Here is a 17,560-nt window from a genome sequence, read left to right as displayed (position 1 = left end):
ACCCAAAATGTGTTTTCCAGACTTTTTTACCGGCACGCTGTCCATGGATACCGCTCACACCATGGAACAAACATGGCAGCAGTTGTCAAAAATATGACGCACCTCGTGCTTTTCACCATCCAATCAGCAGGCATGTCTGATGTCAGCGGACATCAGAAAGGCCCCTAGACCAATCAGGGGCCTTCCGCAGACCAAATAGGGAAGTGAGTCTGCGGACCCAACCCAGATATCACTAACTTTTGTTTACCTACTTTTTGGTCATTTAAAAAAAACTACTAGCACGCTTTTGGGACCAAGCTTCCGCTACTGCTGCAAATTTGCTGTCAAGCCATCGAGCAATATGAGCTGTAGGCGTGCGCTAAAATATTTTCCATAACATCTATGAGTAAAACCATACATTTCGGGGACCGCCCCTAAAACTTTATCCCCATAAACAAACCTCAACAAACTTCCCAGTCTCAATCCGAGGGGCCCATATACTTTTTTTTGCAAAGTTTGGTGAGGATTCGTCCAGGGGGGTTTTCAAAGTTATAAGCTGCCCAAAAGAGCTGTTCTAATCGGTTGAGCAACTTAACCATAACTACACGGCTGTGTAATCATAGCGCGGCGGTCACTGCACTATAATTAAGATACATTTTGAGTTCCACAGGAAATCCCCAAAATTATTTGCTGATAACTTTTAACTCATACAACTGCAAACAAAATGATATGCACAGGCACCAAAGCCCCCACCTCCTCCCCCACCCCTTAGCCCCAACTCAGGACATTTTGGGAAAGATCAGTTAAAAAACTACAAATGTGATTATGAAAACACAAAACACACTTTCGGCCTAGTCCCAATTCATTTTTCCATAAACAAAAATAGGCCCGTTTTTGTTTTGCCCGGCAGCACAGATAAAAACACTGGATGGATTTAGACCAGCACGAAACAACTTTGGCATGAAGCGCTGACTCGAGTTCTGGGGGGCAGGAGGGGTAAGGAGTCTTGCTTTATTGCATCCAAAACCTTTAAAAATATTTGACAGAGAAGAGTGTACCCCCTTCTCCCAAAATTATAGAGATATCTCCCATGGTGCTTTGCTGAAGAGAGGCTGACAGGCTTTACAGAAATGAAAAGAAAAACAGCAATTTTCACCAAAAATTCTATTGCTAATAACTTTTGACTACTTTGATGGATTTGAATGAAATTCTCAGAACAGTTTGTTAAAACGCCCTTTCCCCAGGATGCTCATTTTGGAAACAATACGTTATTAAGAATACAAACACACCATTTTCACCGTTTTCACCTATGTATTTTCCCAGAAAGAAAAAGTGCAGTTTTCGAACAGCGATAGCGCAAAAACCGCTGGTAGATTTGGACCAACTAAGAAACAACTTGGGCATAAAGCATTGACTTAAATTGCTCAATTGGTTTGGGTTAAATCCACGCAGTAGTTTTTAAAATATTTGACAGAGAAGGGGGTGCTCCCTGCTACTTAAAACCTTTATGTTGGTCTTGGTGCTTTTTACAGCAGTTAGGCTTAGCAAGGCTAATAACTTTGACTTGCTGGATGGATTTGAATTAAATTTCCCAAACAAACTGTTTTCCAGGAGCCTCACTAACTTAGAGAGGTGAAAGTGTTGCATTTGAAATTGAAACTAGACCTTTCTTCTCACTGACGGAACACCATGTGTCTTGATCAAACATCGGTGATGGAACATAAGCTCATTCAATTTAACTTCATAGAACACTTACTAAAGAATGGAAATACTGGGATTAATTGATCGATGAATGAAATGAGCATTACATGATGAACGTTGACAGTTATCGAAAAAATGCGAAGCATACAATGTTTCCTAGCAAAAACCTCTATTGGGGAAAAGTTATCAATGTTTTCGTGGACACAATCTTCTCTTTTGAGCATTTCATGAAAAATAAAAGTACTTGTTATGTTCCTGACTCTTGCATTTTCTTCAAAATATACATTTTTTTCTCCATTTTGTGAAAAGAAACACAGATTTTGCGTTGTGTGTGGATGTGCGAGTTTATGTTCCTGGTTCTGCGTTAGGTAACACTTACGAAGTAAGTCACTCATGAACAGCAGGTAAGCTTCTTTAGTCATTATTTTCGGGTTCATATGTCATCAGGTACATTATCATCATGGGAGATATTTGGGAGCTCAGGAAGGGAGCCAACCGGCTCCCACCACACAGGCGACATCATAGCAACTGGCTCAGGTGGAACTCTCAGGATCTCAACTATACCAGAACATTCCAGCTTTATTCCACAGATGACCTCACTCAGACAGACATCATGGGGAGATGGAGACAGCTCAGGTAACAAGAGAGGCAGATCCACACAGTAACGTTATGATGTGGGTGATGAGAGGGTATGCTGCCCACAAACTTAATGGAAATAGGTGGAGCATATTGTTTTGACTAGTGATGTCAGCCTTAGGGGCGGGTGATGTGAAATACATGAATATAAAACCTGATCTTCGTGTCATTTCTAGTGATGGTATTTGTGTTGTCATTATTACGGTTTTCCTGTATGTACCTCAGATATTTCTGCCTTGTCATAATGTTTGCTGTTAATTAAAAGTTCACATTAGTGATGATGGCGATAGACTTGGAATGAACAATCTACTAGGAAAACATACTAGGTTAAACATACTCTACTTCTATTGTCCATGCTATATCTCTATTCTATATGTCTATATCATCAGTTTGCTGTAGTAACAACATTTTACTACATTTGTGTTTTCAGAATTATATTTTGTGATGCATGGAATACTTGATAAGACGTTCTTTGATCACCCTATATGTGTTCCTAGCAACACTCTGAATACAATACTTTTTAGGGAATTTCCATAAAAATTGATGTGATATGTAATGTCATCAGTGATGCCATTATTTATGATGTCATCTTTGATGTCCTGAGTGTTATGTTAGCAGTGCATGGTGGTGGCGGTAGTTATGGAAACCATAACTGGTGTATTTCTTGGGTTTTCGATTATACTTTGCAACCATAACGTCCCTTTAACAAAGTTTTTTTCACTGAATGTAATATATATATTATTGGGTGGTGGTTGCCACCCTGTAGTAAAGATGATACCTATGAGTCATAGGAAATCAAAACATTTAATCGCTAATAACCTATGACTTGCAGGGTGTATTTGGCTGATATTTTCCAGAGAAAACATTTGTCACAGCACCCCCCACCCCACACACCCGCAGACTGGACATTTTGCAAAAGATTTGTTTAAAAAATATTGAGATACCAAAAATATCCTGCTTTCAGGCATACTCCCATTAATTCGATGAGGTACAGGAAGAGAAACGACTGCTGTGTGGATGTGGACCAAATAAGAAAAAACATGGGCATGATGAAGGTGCTGATTCACCGCCAGACAGGGGGGCACACCCACCAATTGTGGGGATAGGGAAGGTGAGTCGAGACACATCCCTAGAAGGGAAACAAGGGGTAAGGGTGGTCCCCGGAAGCTGTAAGCCAGCCCCATGGACCAGGCATGGAGGGAACAATGGGGTACCCTCTGTAAATAACACAATATGAACACAAGGGAACCTACCACATAAAGGTGAGGGAAGCGAAAATGCAGGTAAGCACACTTTATGGGGGCACCATAGGTGTGCCTCAGATCATGGCTGAGGGAGGGGTAGGCTGAATTCATGCTGCTCGTCTTCAGCAGACCACAGTCCCTGGAAACAGCATTGGGTGAGGTAATCAAGGTTGGCGAGCTAGTCCCACGACTACTTGTGGGATCTGGGGAAACCAAACAAATACAGAGAGGCTCTTGCAAGGCACCAAGACGGTTTCAAATCACCCCTTGGCCAGTGGGTGTGGGAATTGGGATTCAGAATGAGGGGTGCTCCAAGAAGAGCCAATCATATGGTAAGTTTTGATGTCACTGAAAAGTAACAAGCCCACAGAGTGTCTACAATAGTGTTTGCGAAGGTTAACATCCAGCATGTGCCATGTGAATGTCTCTCTTCCCACTAGTTCAGAGTGTATCGTGTTCCTTCCTTTCTGGTGCTGACCAAAGGCAGACGAATAAAGACCTGCAGGTCAGCACAATTATGTTATTACTAATTGCAAACAGTTTGCGGGGAGGAGCAGGAAGCAATGTGGTGCCAGATGGGGAAGAGATGAGCTGGGAGAGGGCAGGTCTGGTTGCTCCAATCATGTCTATCTAATGTATGTCTAGCTATAGATGTCTGACGTAGTCTAACCAGTTAGCTTCGTGAAAACCGGGAAGATGGGAAGTTTGAAGTGCAATGGTTCCTAACTGTGTACACATTGTTTTAGTGGTATAAAAGTAATGTCCACTGTGAGCCCCTTGGTTCGCTTTCATCAACCAGTTCTGTTCCAATGTGCTGTGTGATTTGTGCTTGCCCAGCGTTAACAATCAGCGTTACTTCTTGCCTGGTGCACGCTCCTTTTGGGACTACTACTGGTAACTTATTTATTACGAGCCATAGTGGACCCCTAATACAAAGCGTTGACTCGATTTCCTGAACAGGTTTGGGTTAAATCTGTCCAAGAGTTTTAACCATATTCGATGGTGAAGGGGTTGTCCACTGCTCCCCAAAAAAAAACATATCTCCCATGGTCCTTTGCCTCAGAGAGGCTTTTCAGAATGCTGCCATTTCCTTTTTGCCTGATGCAATTAATTGATTACTGCTGTAATACCTGAGGAATGCGAAAATGAAAAGTGTTCAAAATCTATTTGGAGGAGGAAGAAGGATCCAGTCACATCAGGCTATAGATAGGGGGGGGGAAATAAGGCATTATGTGAAGTTGGGAAGTTGGTGGTGCTTCAGGGAGTTAGTTACAGTTTGACCATTTTCGGCTTTTCAGGGGAATACCGTGGGAATTTCGTGAGATTACTGTTGCAAAGGAACATGTGTCACAGTTAATGGGAGAGGGCTAGGGCATGAAGGAGCAGTTGAGGGGAGTGGGGAAGCAAGGAAAGAGCAAGGAAAGAGGAGTGGTGCACATGGTGACGGCCTGTGAGGACAGAGAAGATATTTTGATTTGCGACCCTTTTTCAGCTTATCTGGAGGTGGGGGCGGGGAGGTTATCACAGGAATATAGAGTGGAAACAATCATTTTACAAATGGGGAATAGGTATTTGGGAAGAAATTATTGGTGTAACATGTAAAGTGGCCACAGCCAAAGTCTATGGCCGTTAGCCCTAGGCAGAGGCCATGGTTTTTGGGCCCCAAAGACACCTATTGGTGCAATATGTACAGAGGCCATGGCCAAAGGCCACAGCTAGAGGGCCCTAAAGAAACATTTTGGTTCAAAATGTACAATGGTCACGGCCAGTGGCCATTGGCTAGTGGGACCCTCCAAAACCTATTGGTGCAACATGAAAATTGCTCATGTACAAAGGCATGTGGCCACTGGCACTAGCCGCAGGCCATTGTTAGTGGTCTCCAAAAAATCCTATTAGTGCAACATGTACAGAGCCCATGGCCAAAAGCCATGACTAGTGGGTCCTAAAGAGACATGTTGGTGCAACATGTACAGTGGTCACGACATATGGCTGCGGCCAATGGCCTTGGGTGAAGGCCATGGCTAGTGGGCCCCAAGGAAACCTATTGGTGCAACATGGCCCCAAGGAAACCTATTGATGCAACATGTACAATGGTCATGGCCAAATGCCATGAGAAGTAGGGCCCACAGAAACATCTTAGTGCAACATGTACAGTGGCCACAGCCGCATGCCATGGCTAGTGGGCCCCAAAGAAACTATAGTATAAAAAAAACATGAAATTCAGTAAAACAACTTTACGCTATGGTCAGTGGCTACGGCTGAAGGTCATGGCTAGTGGGCCCAAAATAAACCTATTAGTGCCACATGAACAGTGGCCATGACCGAAGGCCATGACTAGTGGGCCCAAAGAAACCTTTTTGTACAACATGTACCATGTCCACAGTCGAAGGCCATGGCATATGGGCTCTAAACAAAGTTGTTGTTATAACATGTAAAGTGGTCACAGTGAAAGAGAGTGGCTAGTGGGCCCCATAGAAACCTAATCATGTACAGTGGTCATGGCCGAAGCCCATGGATAGTGGGCCCCAAAGAAACTTTAGTATAACAAAATCCCTGAAATTCAGCACTTGCATTTCAAGCAGGTCCACCTTAACTTTTTGCTCCCTGCTGCGGAGTGTAGGACCACAATGATGACAACACAGAAGACATCATTGATGACATCACTAGTAACATCAGTAAGAACATCACTGATCTCACTAGTTTGATTAATTACATTTTGCAATATAACAACTGTACGTTGTCACATACCATATATGTACATATTTCATACTTAGACAGTACATTGTAGACTGCCCTTGTTTCTTTAAATGTATCCTACGATATACAAATGAAAGTACATACATACATTGTTGCAAAGACGAATATTACATAAACATGCATGTACTTTGGAAGGAAATCTGCTATATTGGAATCAAAATGCATGCATTAATTTCAAAATAAATGCTTAAAATATTAGCAATACAATTACTATATCAATAATTAAATATTTACTTTGTAATCTTTATTTCTTTGCTATAAATGTAATTGGCACCTGAGACAGGTGTGGGAGCCGATCAGGCTGCTACAACCCCAGGCTGAATCTACTGATGCAAGCCTTGGTTCAGAGCAACCTGAGTGCTCTGCTCACCCGCCCTCCACCACTGCTAGTATTTTCACTCCTCCCCTGCCTCCTGTCCCTAAATCCAGCCCCTCAATACCCCCCACCTCATCCAACTTTCATGAAATGGGGTCCTCCACACAGATCCTCCGCTCAATCAGCTTGGCTTCCTGGTAAGCCATGGAAATGGAAGAGGGATTCTGAACAAGCCCCACCTTCTATTTCCATGACTCTCTAGAGCCGCTTCTTTGAATGACGAAGCACAGACATTTTGTTTCTTTTTCATTAATTTCGTTTACCACCCCAAGGGTTTGCCTGAGGGTACTAATAGCAATAATAATGTGTTCTAAGGCCTTCACCAGCCTGGTAACTACACCGGACTGTCCGGTGAAGCCCTTGCAACATGTTATTATTGCTAAATTATGTAGTGTAAGTACGTTTTTTATATTAACCACATTTCGAGTTCGTAGGTTCTAGTCTATCATAATTGTTTGTAAAACCTGCCAGCTAGAGAATAATGTGTTCATGTAATGTTATTTAGATAAATACAATTTCAAATGTAAGTGTAAACATTGACTATTTTCATAACAATTACTATTTAACAGGTTTCTGCTATCTATTCTTATTTTTTTTTACTACTACATTTACTTATTATATTATCTTTGACATATCTGAAATAGATTTACCTCGATCAGGTACTTTCTCTGCCATAAAGTATTGTAATTGCTTACTAATAAATGAAATTCAAACAATTTGTACAATGTTACATCTTTTTATCTATGTATATTAAACAGAAAATGTGTTTGTGTGTTTGTTTGTTCCTCATACAATTCCATACTGTTCCACCAATCTGCACCTAATTTTGCAAAGTGACCTGTTAGGACCGTCCGGACATTACTGGCCAGGTGACATTTGGACACCACACCCCTTTCCCCTGATTTCAGTCCCTTCACACATGAGAAGGTGGCCTGAAATCAGCAAAACATCAATGTGGTCGTAGAAGGACTGGTCTTGACACAAGGAACAAAAAACAAGGTCACTACAAGACCTTGAAAAACACATTTTCTTTTTCCGCCTGAGGTGCTAATAACAGAGGTAGAGGGGAAAAGCCATGAAATGGTGTTGAGGGAGGCTGTTACAAGGAAGATAATTTTATTGGAGTATGGGATTAAATCTGGTCAATTACACTCTGCGATCAGTAGGCCCTTGGTGATTCAACCATACTTTGTTTGGGGGTCCCGAAAAAACGACTGGTGGCTAATCACAAGGGCAAGGTTTGACTGCCTCCTACTGCAAGGAAATACAGCAGAATGGAAAGGGTTCCCAGACCCTACTAGTTGTCCGGTGTGTGGTTACCGGCGTGAAGATCTGGCACACATATTTTTGTTTTGTACTGGCTATGCTGGGATACGTAGAGCAGCATTATTACCGGCTCTAAAGAAGACGGAGGTCCGCAATCATAAGGCAGCACTCATCTTTCTTTTGAGTGCAGATACTATTTTTACTGCCTGGGCATTGCTCTCCTTTTTGAAAAGAGCAATGTATTTTAGAAAGGGGCTGATGAGGTTACAGGGAGGTGGAATGTCTTAATGTAATGATGGAACAAAAGGTTATTGGAACAGTGGCTTTTATGGATATTAGGTTTTATTGTGAATAGATATGCCATTGTATTTTTATGGATTTTTTGTATTTGTTTTTTTTTTTAATTTTGTTTTTATTAAGGTTTTCATTAACATAAATAATGCAAGCTTGGATTTAGCAAAGTGTACATTACAGATGAAAAAAGAAAAAAATGTAATACAACTTATTCCCCTTTTCCAGCCTTTCCCTCCCACCTCCCCCCTCCCTCTCCCATACCATGGTTCAGAGAGCAGTAATAACAATAGAGTCTACTTCGGTGTCTAAGAAAGGTGTGTAATCAGGGTGAAATCAGGATGGGTGTGGATGACTCAACACGCCACGGCCCACACGTCCGGGGGGCTGTTGCCGGTCTGGGCTATATCTTCACGGTTCAGGTGAGGTGAGTGGCCCATAATGTTCCGACCTGGGGGGCCGGTCAGGGTTGTTCTGAGTGTCTTATGCTGTTTTCCCGTATTTGTCGAAAAAGGGAAGCCATAGGGTCTCTATGTTTGACTTGGATTCATTGAGCAGATGGGTCAAAAATTCCATGTCATATATTGCCCGTGTTTTTGATACCCATTCCTTCTCCCTAGGGGGTTGGGGCGATTTCCACCTTTGGGCCCAGCAACTTTTGGCGGCTACCAACATCACCTGTAGCATATGGTCATGTTTAACCTTCGGACCCCCTTCCACTTCAATGCCAAACAACATTAGCCAGGGGGATAAGGTCCTCTCGATCCCATCCACCTCCTTTATCCAGGACAGAACTTCATTCCAATAAGTTTGTACCACCCGACACTTCCACCACATATGTATATAGTCTCCCTTTTCAGTGTGACATTTCCAGCAGTGTGGGTCGTATCCCTTTCTCATTCTGGCTATCCTCTGTGGGGGTAATGCCATCTATGTATCAGTTTAAGAGCCTGGTAGTGGTATTGGGGCGCAGTTGTGGAGTGGTTGGCCTGTCTACATATCTTGAGCCACCTTTTTTCAGCGATGGGTGCACCCAGGTCCCTCCTCCATTGGAGCTGGGCAGGCAGGGGTCCCGTGGGGCAGAGAGTAGCAGAAAACCATAGAGTCGTGATATCACCCCCTGGTTCCCTTGTGTGTGATGAGGAACTTCTCAAAGTCTGTTAGGTCTCGTCTAAGCGTGTCACCCCATCTGCTTTCGGTCAGGGCCCCCTTGAGTTGTAAATAGCGAAAGGGGGAGTGGTTGGGAAGGTCCAGGGCGTCCTTCATGTCCCCCAATGATATGAACACCTCCTCCCGCCAGAGCTGCCCAGCTCTACAGAGGCCCGCCTCGTACCATTGCTGGAACGCCAGTGGCTCGTTGATCCGCTCCTAGAGAGGGGGGGCCCAAATGCAGCTCAGAGGTGAGGGCCATGTTGTGAGCCATCTAAGGTAACCCCCTTCCTTCCATATGGACCACAACACCTCCATGACCGGGTGTCTCAGAATTGCCCTGGGGATACTGGCCTTAGGGACCCACAACCACTCATCCACTGCTTTTTCTGTCCCATCGTCAAGTGATCCACTAGGATTCGGAGCTGTGATGCCTTGTAGTATGTGTCCAGGTCTGGGAAGTTGACTCCACCCTCATCTTTGGGTCGTACTAGAGTGTCATATGCGATTCTGTGGGATTTTCCCGCTCAGAGGTAGCGAAGGAGGGCCCGCTTTTGTATTTGTTTTTAAGGAGAATATCTTAAAAATTTGAAATTGAATATTGTGAAAATGTGATGTGTTCTGTATTTGTATTTGTATGATTAATGGATCTTTGTATCCGAATAAACTTCTTTGACTGACTGACTGACTGACTGACATTTTAAGGCCCTAGGATGCACTGTTTCTGAGATATTTTCACTGCAACACTCTACACCGCACCAGGGAGAGGCGACAGGTGGGGAGAGCGCACAGAAGATCTGCTCTGGGGTATGTCAGCCAGTCACAAGCACACATTCTCAGTGCAGTTTACTTCAGAGTGCAAAGCACACCAATCGAGAAGCGACTCGGAACAGCGACCTACAGGGTGATTGATTTTCAACAATTGATGAGTGCTATCATGTCTGTCTACAGAACCCATGCAGAGTACAGATACTTTTTGCTAGTTTGTCATAAGTTGATATGTACTAAAAATGAATGCTCCACATGTAATAATATGATACTTGTGTATCACTGTATTCTTCCAGGTCATGTTGTTATTATTGTTAAGTGTAATGGATTAAAATATCCATCAAAAGTGGTCATCAAAAACATTTGAATGTATATAATCAGTAATGTTATATATGATGTAATTATGGATCTCATCAATGAGGTGAAGTATGAGATAATTAATGATATCATCAGTGATTTCATGTATGATGTATTAGTGATGTTGCCAGAGATGCAATCAGTGATGTCATCAGTAATGCCATTTCTGGTGTCATCTTTGTGGTCATACACTGCGCAACAGGGGGCGCAACGTTAAGGTGGACGTGCTTTAAATGCTGAATTTCAAGGGTTTGTTAATTCTGATGACCTTAACACCTTAGGTTTTATTCAACGTATAACAATGCCTACCCATTCCAATGACTGCACCCTAGTCTGGCTAGCAGACATCACTGTACAGTCTCCATCCTCTTCAACTTGCCCTCCTCATGGACGGGCCACGCGACAATTAATTTGTAATCCCAACCGGCAGCTATCCCACACGTACCAGCCCACCTCTACCACCTACCATTGCCAGGAGCTCGAGAAACTTAAGAAAAGACAGAATTCTGCCCCTGCAATGCAATCTACAATTGGCATGACAGCATAACATCAACCCAGTTGCTCTAGTGTATCTATACTCTGAAACAATCACCAGTGCAGTTGATATAATCGCTCCACTTGCACCACCCAAAACTAAACCCACCGAAATTCGTTTTACACCCCACACTTCCAAGCACACTGTTTTAAAACTGAGGCTGAAACTATATGGAGGACAGAATACTTAGACTCCCAAATGTCCCACTTTAATTCCACTGCCAAAGAGTACACACAGGCTATACTATATACTATAAGCGAAAACCATGACTTACAACACCCGAATGCCAAATCGAAAACCTGTGAGCTCTTTACTATCCTCAGAGAGCTGGAAAACCTGCACTCCTACTACTACTAGACCTTTCGGCATCATTTGATCTGGTAGACAATAAGATCCTTTGCAAGCACCTCACCTCTGCGGCTAATTTCTCACGCGAAGCAATTAGCTGGATCACCTCATTCCTAGCCGAAAGAACCATCTTTGCCTAAAATATCAGTGACCCACTCTCACCAATCTCTTGTGGTGTCCCATAAGGGTTTTGCGTCTTCCCAACTTCTACAACATTTTCACAAAACCACTACTTGTCCTCTTAGACAATCACGGCATCTCTTACACATACAACACCAACAACAGGCAAATCCTCTTCCCCCTGAATGTAAATGACTCCTCCACACTACTCGCGGTTTACCACACCATCCAGGCTTGGATGGCCTCCCACCGACTTTGCCTTAACGATAAAAAAATGTAAATTCTCCTCGTGGTTTCCCCGGCAGTGCTAAAAAGCCTTAACAAAATCCTTCACCATTGCAGGCATCACAATCCTGGTCTCCCCAACATTGAAGACCTTGGGAGTTCATCTTGATTCCTCTCTCTCACTAACATGCCATGTCAATACTATCGCATCTTCTGCTGCCCACACCAACAAAATGATCAATGCCTGCAGGCCTTTCTTATCCGCCGATAGCTGCCTTACCATCACCAGAGCTGTCATCAGTGCCAGACTAGACTACTGTAATGCCCTCTTTGCATGCACCTCTGCGCGGAATAGCCACAAAACGCAAGCTATCAAGAACAATGCACCCCATGCCACCCTCAACATTTTCAGACGAGAACATAACTCAGAGGTCAGACACCGGCTCCCAATACGAGAATGTATCACATTACAAACTCTTGCAATTACCCATAAGTGCCTCTCAAATTCCGCCCCCTTTTCTTTGCACAGAAATTCATAAAAGCCCAGACATTGAGACCAACTCGATCTGCCTACACTCACTGCCTCATCACTCCAAGATACAGACGGGTGAGCAGGTGGCTCCACCTTCCCGTTCATTGCAGCAAAACTGTGCAACACTCTACCGCCAGTCCTGAGATGTGAGCAGTCTTACTGGTCCTTCTGAAAACTTTTGGAAGCCTGACTCTTTACTTAAGAGAAATTCACTAAATAACGGCCACTGCCTACTTACCGACTATGTAGGCCCCACATACTAACCCTCTGTCTTTTCTGTTGAATGATATTCTGTAACTTGTAATGCAACTAGCGCCTTAATGCCCTCGGGTTAAGAGCGCTTTACCCATGTAAACATAAATAAATTAATAAATACATACACACAAATACATAGATCACTCTCCTAATCAAGTTGTTTTCACTGAATATATATATATATATATTTCAAAAACAAACAGCTTCGGGCGGAAAATATTCAAGCGAGCAGCACTCCACGAACAAAAAAGTGTTCCAATGATCCAAATAATCACAAAAGTCCAACAGCAAATACTGCATCATAGGTTGTGTGAAATATAACAGCCTTTATTTTACATATGCAGCAGATAAAAAGTGATCTCCCAGTGCTAATTTTGCTTAGCCAGACGGCAGCCTGACGCGTTTCACCACTAACCAGTGGCTTGTTCACAGTCACTCATCACCCATAGAGTGCTTGTTTATATTACAGACACTCCCCCCACAGTGAAAGACATAAAGAAGGTGACTTATAATCTCAAAAATAATGGCAATTAGCCATCTTGGCTTGGGCTACTGGCTCACATTACTAAATGGTATAAGCATATGTTTAAACGTCAAACATAACGTTTCAGCCATAACAAAACACATACAAATAAAATTGGCATTTTAAATATTAGTACTATTTAAAAATCAGTTCATAATATATGACGCAAACCACAATTATAAGGGCAATACGGAAACATTAAAACTCCCATGTTGATGACATGGTGTTGTCTTTCCTATTGGATTCATAGGGGCAGGGGTAATAATACAGATCTACCTAAAATATTCACAGAGCCACGGAGTGACTGCTTATGCATTTTGCCATGTTTGCGGAGTGCCTAGAAGCGGGATAACTATCTTCGCTGAATATGTAACGTTCAGTCCCAATAAAGTGCATAGTGCTTTTATGTAAACAATGCATTCCTATGATATAATAAATACATATACAATAGTAAAAAATATTCATGTCGTATTATAAAATGCATAATACAAACTATAAACATCTCTCTAAAATATTCCAATATAATAAGGGAATTTTTTCTCATGTAATGCGACAGAACAATATATCCCAACATCTGTTTCTAGTGGTAACTTCTAGTAACTCCTTTGCCATATGATGGTCCCGTGTGTTCTGTCAAAAATATTAATAGAGCCAGCAAGTAACTGCTTGTGCATCTTACCATTGTTATAAAGTGCCTGGAAGCGAGATTAATTTCTTCGCTAAGTAAGTAGCGTAGAGACAGTATAAAGTGCATGGTGCTTCTGTGCAAATAGTGCATTCATATGACACAGTAAATACATATAGAACGATATAGAGGACATTGATGTCATATTATATAGTGCATAGTGCGAACTATGGACATCTCTCTACAAATACTTCAGTGCAAGACAGAGAAATGGTTTTTCTTGTATAACACAACACAATCAAAACAAATATGTTCAAACATCTACTGCTAGCAGTGCCTTCAAATAACTCCCTTGCCATATGATGTTCCATGTTTTTTTGCATTGATGATATCAAAAAATGAATGCCAAAGAAGGAGAATGCTATGAAGTGTCAAATATGCATATCAGATAGTAAATGCCCAGATATCAACTCTGAACTGAAAATGTAATCACACCATCTTAGACTCATATAATATCACAGAATGGTGTTCAGATTACCGCTACTTGCTTGCCAGGCTGAAAAGAATCAATCAAAAACAGGCCTCCCTATGAACATGCCTGAGCCAAGTATATTAAACAAATAGTTTTTGAGTCAAATTAAAAGTCACCATAAAAAGTGAAAAAAGAGAAAAGTGATGAGAAAAAAAGGAATAAAAAAATGAAACAATGCAACAATCAGTTAAGCATATACCATTATGAAAAAGGGGTCCTTTGAATGTATGAGCTGCCGGGGATATTATTGTGTACAATATGATCTTTATGTCCCCAGAAATGTGTAAAGCTCTTCATCGATGTTATGTCCCAGTGGTGTTTTACTCTCGAAGTCTAAGATATATTTAGTCTCTTCTTGGCGGATTATTTTTTCATAGTCACCTCCTCTGGGGCCTGGGATGACCTTATGAATGCCAAAGAACGTAAGATGAGTTGGATCGGCGTTATGCATCTCCGAAAAATGTTTAGCCATGGGGTAAGAGCAATCCTTATTAGTAATGGCTCTCACATGTTGCTGGATACGCACTTTCAACTTACATTTTGTGCTTCCAATGTACCATTTTGAACAAGGACAAATCAAAGCATATACTACCAGTTCTGATTCGCATGTAATCTTGCTATTTATGTAAACCAGATGTTTTAGTATAGGGTGCTCATAACTTTTGCAATTCTTTGCATATTTACAGATCTTACATCTGGTACATTTGAAGAAGCCTGTTCCTGTTAAGGAAAGCCAATTGGTGTTTGTGTCATTCCTTTCTATGGCCATGTAACTTTTCACCAATAAGTCTTTGATGGAGGCACTTTTACGAAAAGTAATATCAGGATGGTCATGAAGCATGCCACCAATGTCTTTATCAGCTTTTAACACTTTCCAATACTTGTTGACTATCCTTCTGATAATACTCGAATGGCTTCCAAATGTCAAGATTAACCTGGAAGTATTTTGCTCCTCCTCTTTCGCTCGGTCCGTTTTTGATGTTGTTAACATTATATGTCTATTCATTTCACGGACCTTCAAATACGCCCGTTCAATAATCCTTTTGGGGTACTGCTGTTGTAAAAAATTGAAAGCCGTTATTTTGCTGGCTGAATCAAAATCAACAATTTTGCTGCAGTTGCGTCTAATGCGGATGAACTCTCCATATGGAATGCTCCATAGGAGAGTCTTTGGATGGGCACTATTCGAGTGTAGCGGAATGTTGGCACCTGTGATTTTTCTGTGAAGACATGACTCAATTTTTTGTTCTTCTATCTTGACTTCTACGTCCAAGAATACAATGGATGTACGGCTTTGGTGTTCCGTAAATTTAAGATTCACATTGTTGATGTTAAGAGATTTAACGAATTCACACCACAGCTCTGCTGAGCCATCCCAGATTATGAACAAATCGTCAATGTAACGAAGCCACAACACAATTTTTTCACTAAACTTTACATTCGCTTCAGCCCATACTGTTGTTTTCTCCCAGTATCCCATCATTAGATTAGCATATGATGGTGCGAAGGTCGTGCCCATCGCCGTTCCTTGGGTTTGACGGAAAATGTCATTATTGAATAGAAAAACATTATTTGTCAAACATATGTTGATCATCTCTAAGATCATATGTGAATGTTGTAAGTGATTCAATGATCTTGTGTTGAGGAAGTATTTGCAAGCGGAAATCCCATCATGATGTTTTATAGACGTGTACAGGGACACCACATCCATGGTTGCTAGTAAGTATGTAGATTCCCAAGGAAGTTCATCGATTTTCAAAAGAAAATCCGTAGTGTCCCTGACATATGATGGTAATGTGGTGACAAAGGTGCAAAGAACCTCATCAATGAACCGAGACATATTTTCCAAAAGCGACCCACACAATGTTACAATGGGTCTCCCAGGAGGCTTGAGAGGATTCTTGTGAATCTTTGGGAGAAAGTAAATAGTGGGAATTATAGAGTTCTTCGAAAAAAGGAATTTAGCCATTTCCTCCTCAAGAATATCTGCCTTTTGCCATTTAGTTATAAAAGTCCATACTTCATTCTCCAATTGCTTGATGGGATTGATCTTGAGTCGTTCATAACAGTTCACATCGTTTAATTGTTTATAAGCTTCTTTAATATAGTCTTGTTTGTTCATGATGACTATGTTGCAGCCCTTGTCAGCTGGTTTGATTATGTATTTATCCAGCTTCGCAATCTCTGTTAATACTTTCTTTTGTTTGTTCGACAGGTTGCTCTTGGGTTGTCTATTAGTCTTTCTTCTCTCTTCTTTCAAGTCATCAATGACTACATTAGCGAAGGCTTCGATGTGACTGTTTTGGACACTCAGTGGATTGAATTTAGATTTGCATCTTAATTTGCTGGTAGACGGCCAATCTGTGCAAATACCTAATCTTTCCCAGTTAGTACCTGGCTCGTTACTTTCTATGTGACTCCCCTGTTCCAGATCGTCAAGGATAATCAGGGTATCCATGTCGGCAATGGTGATTTCTGTTCTTCCCTCTAGAATGTCTTTTGGCTTTTTTTTAAACATAGAGGTAGCAAAAAACTTCTTGAGCCGTAATTTCCGAATGAATCTATCCAAATCTATCCTGGTTTCCACATAGTTGAAACCAGCAAGTGGACAGAAATTGAGTCCCAGTTTCAAAATGTGTTCCTCTTCTATAGTGAGGGCATGATCAGATAAATTGATGATCTGCTGTTTAGTCATGGCATCCCTCACTTGGTTATTCATTTCCCAGAGCACAGCGATCTTGACGGCATAGGGCTGTCTGAACTTATTGTCCCTCTGCCCCCTTCTTGTTTTTTTCTTCCCCCTCGTCCTCGTCCTCTGATGTTTTGTGCTCCTCCTCTGGCTTTTTTGTTTTTTGTCCGCCCATCTTGGCACAACAGTCTCATTTCCTCTAAAAAATTCAGGCGTGTCATGGGCTCATCTTCTTCGCCTTCCGTCACATCTGACTCCGAGGTAGAGGCTGATGATTGCTGAGGATTGGCATTTGGCGCCACGGCAGCCGACGGTGTTTCCTTTGCTTTGTGCCGTATTTGATCAAACCTGTGTGCAAAGGTATAGACTCGGCCTTGCTCATAGTCACCTTTATCTCTTAGAAACTTCCGTTGCTTTCTTAATTTGATTTCTTCCTCAAAAGACTGTAATCCTATTTCAATGCTAGCATGTAGCTTTTTTCCTTCTTCTGTTTCCTTTATGATTTTCAATTTTTCTTCCAACTCCGCAATTTGTAGCAGGATTTTGGCACGATCATTGCCCGCATACTTCACCAGCAACTGCAGAAATTTTTCTGAACAGTGATTGGTCGCATCTCCCCATTCTTGCAACATTGCAGGATCCTGTTCTTCAA

Source organism: Ambystoma mexicanum, chromosome 7q (genome assembly GCF_040938575.1).
Source record: "Ambystoma mexicanum isolate Mex_15411 chromosome 7q, UKY_AmexF1_1, whole genome shotgun sequence".
In the NCBI taxonomy this organism is placed as follows: Eukaryota; Metazoa; Chordata; class Amphibia; order Caudata; family Ambystomatidae; genus Ambystoma; species Ambystoma mexicanum.
This window is presented reverse-complemented; position numbering follows the sequence as displayed.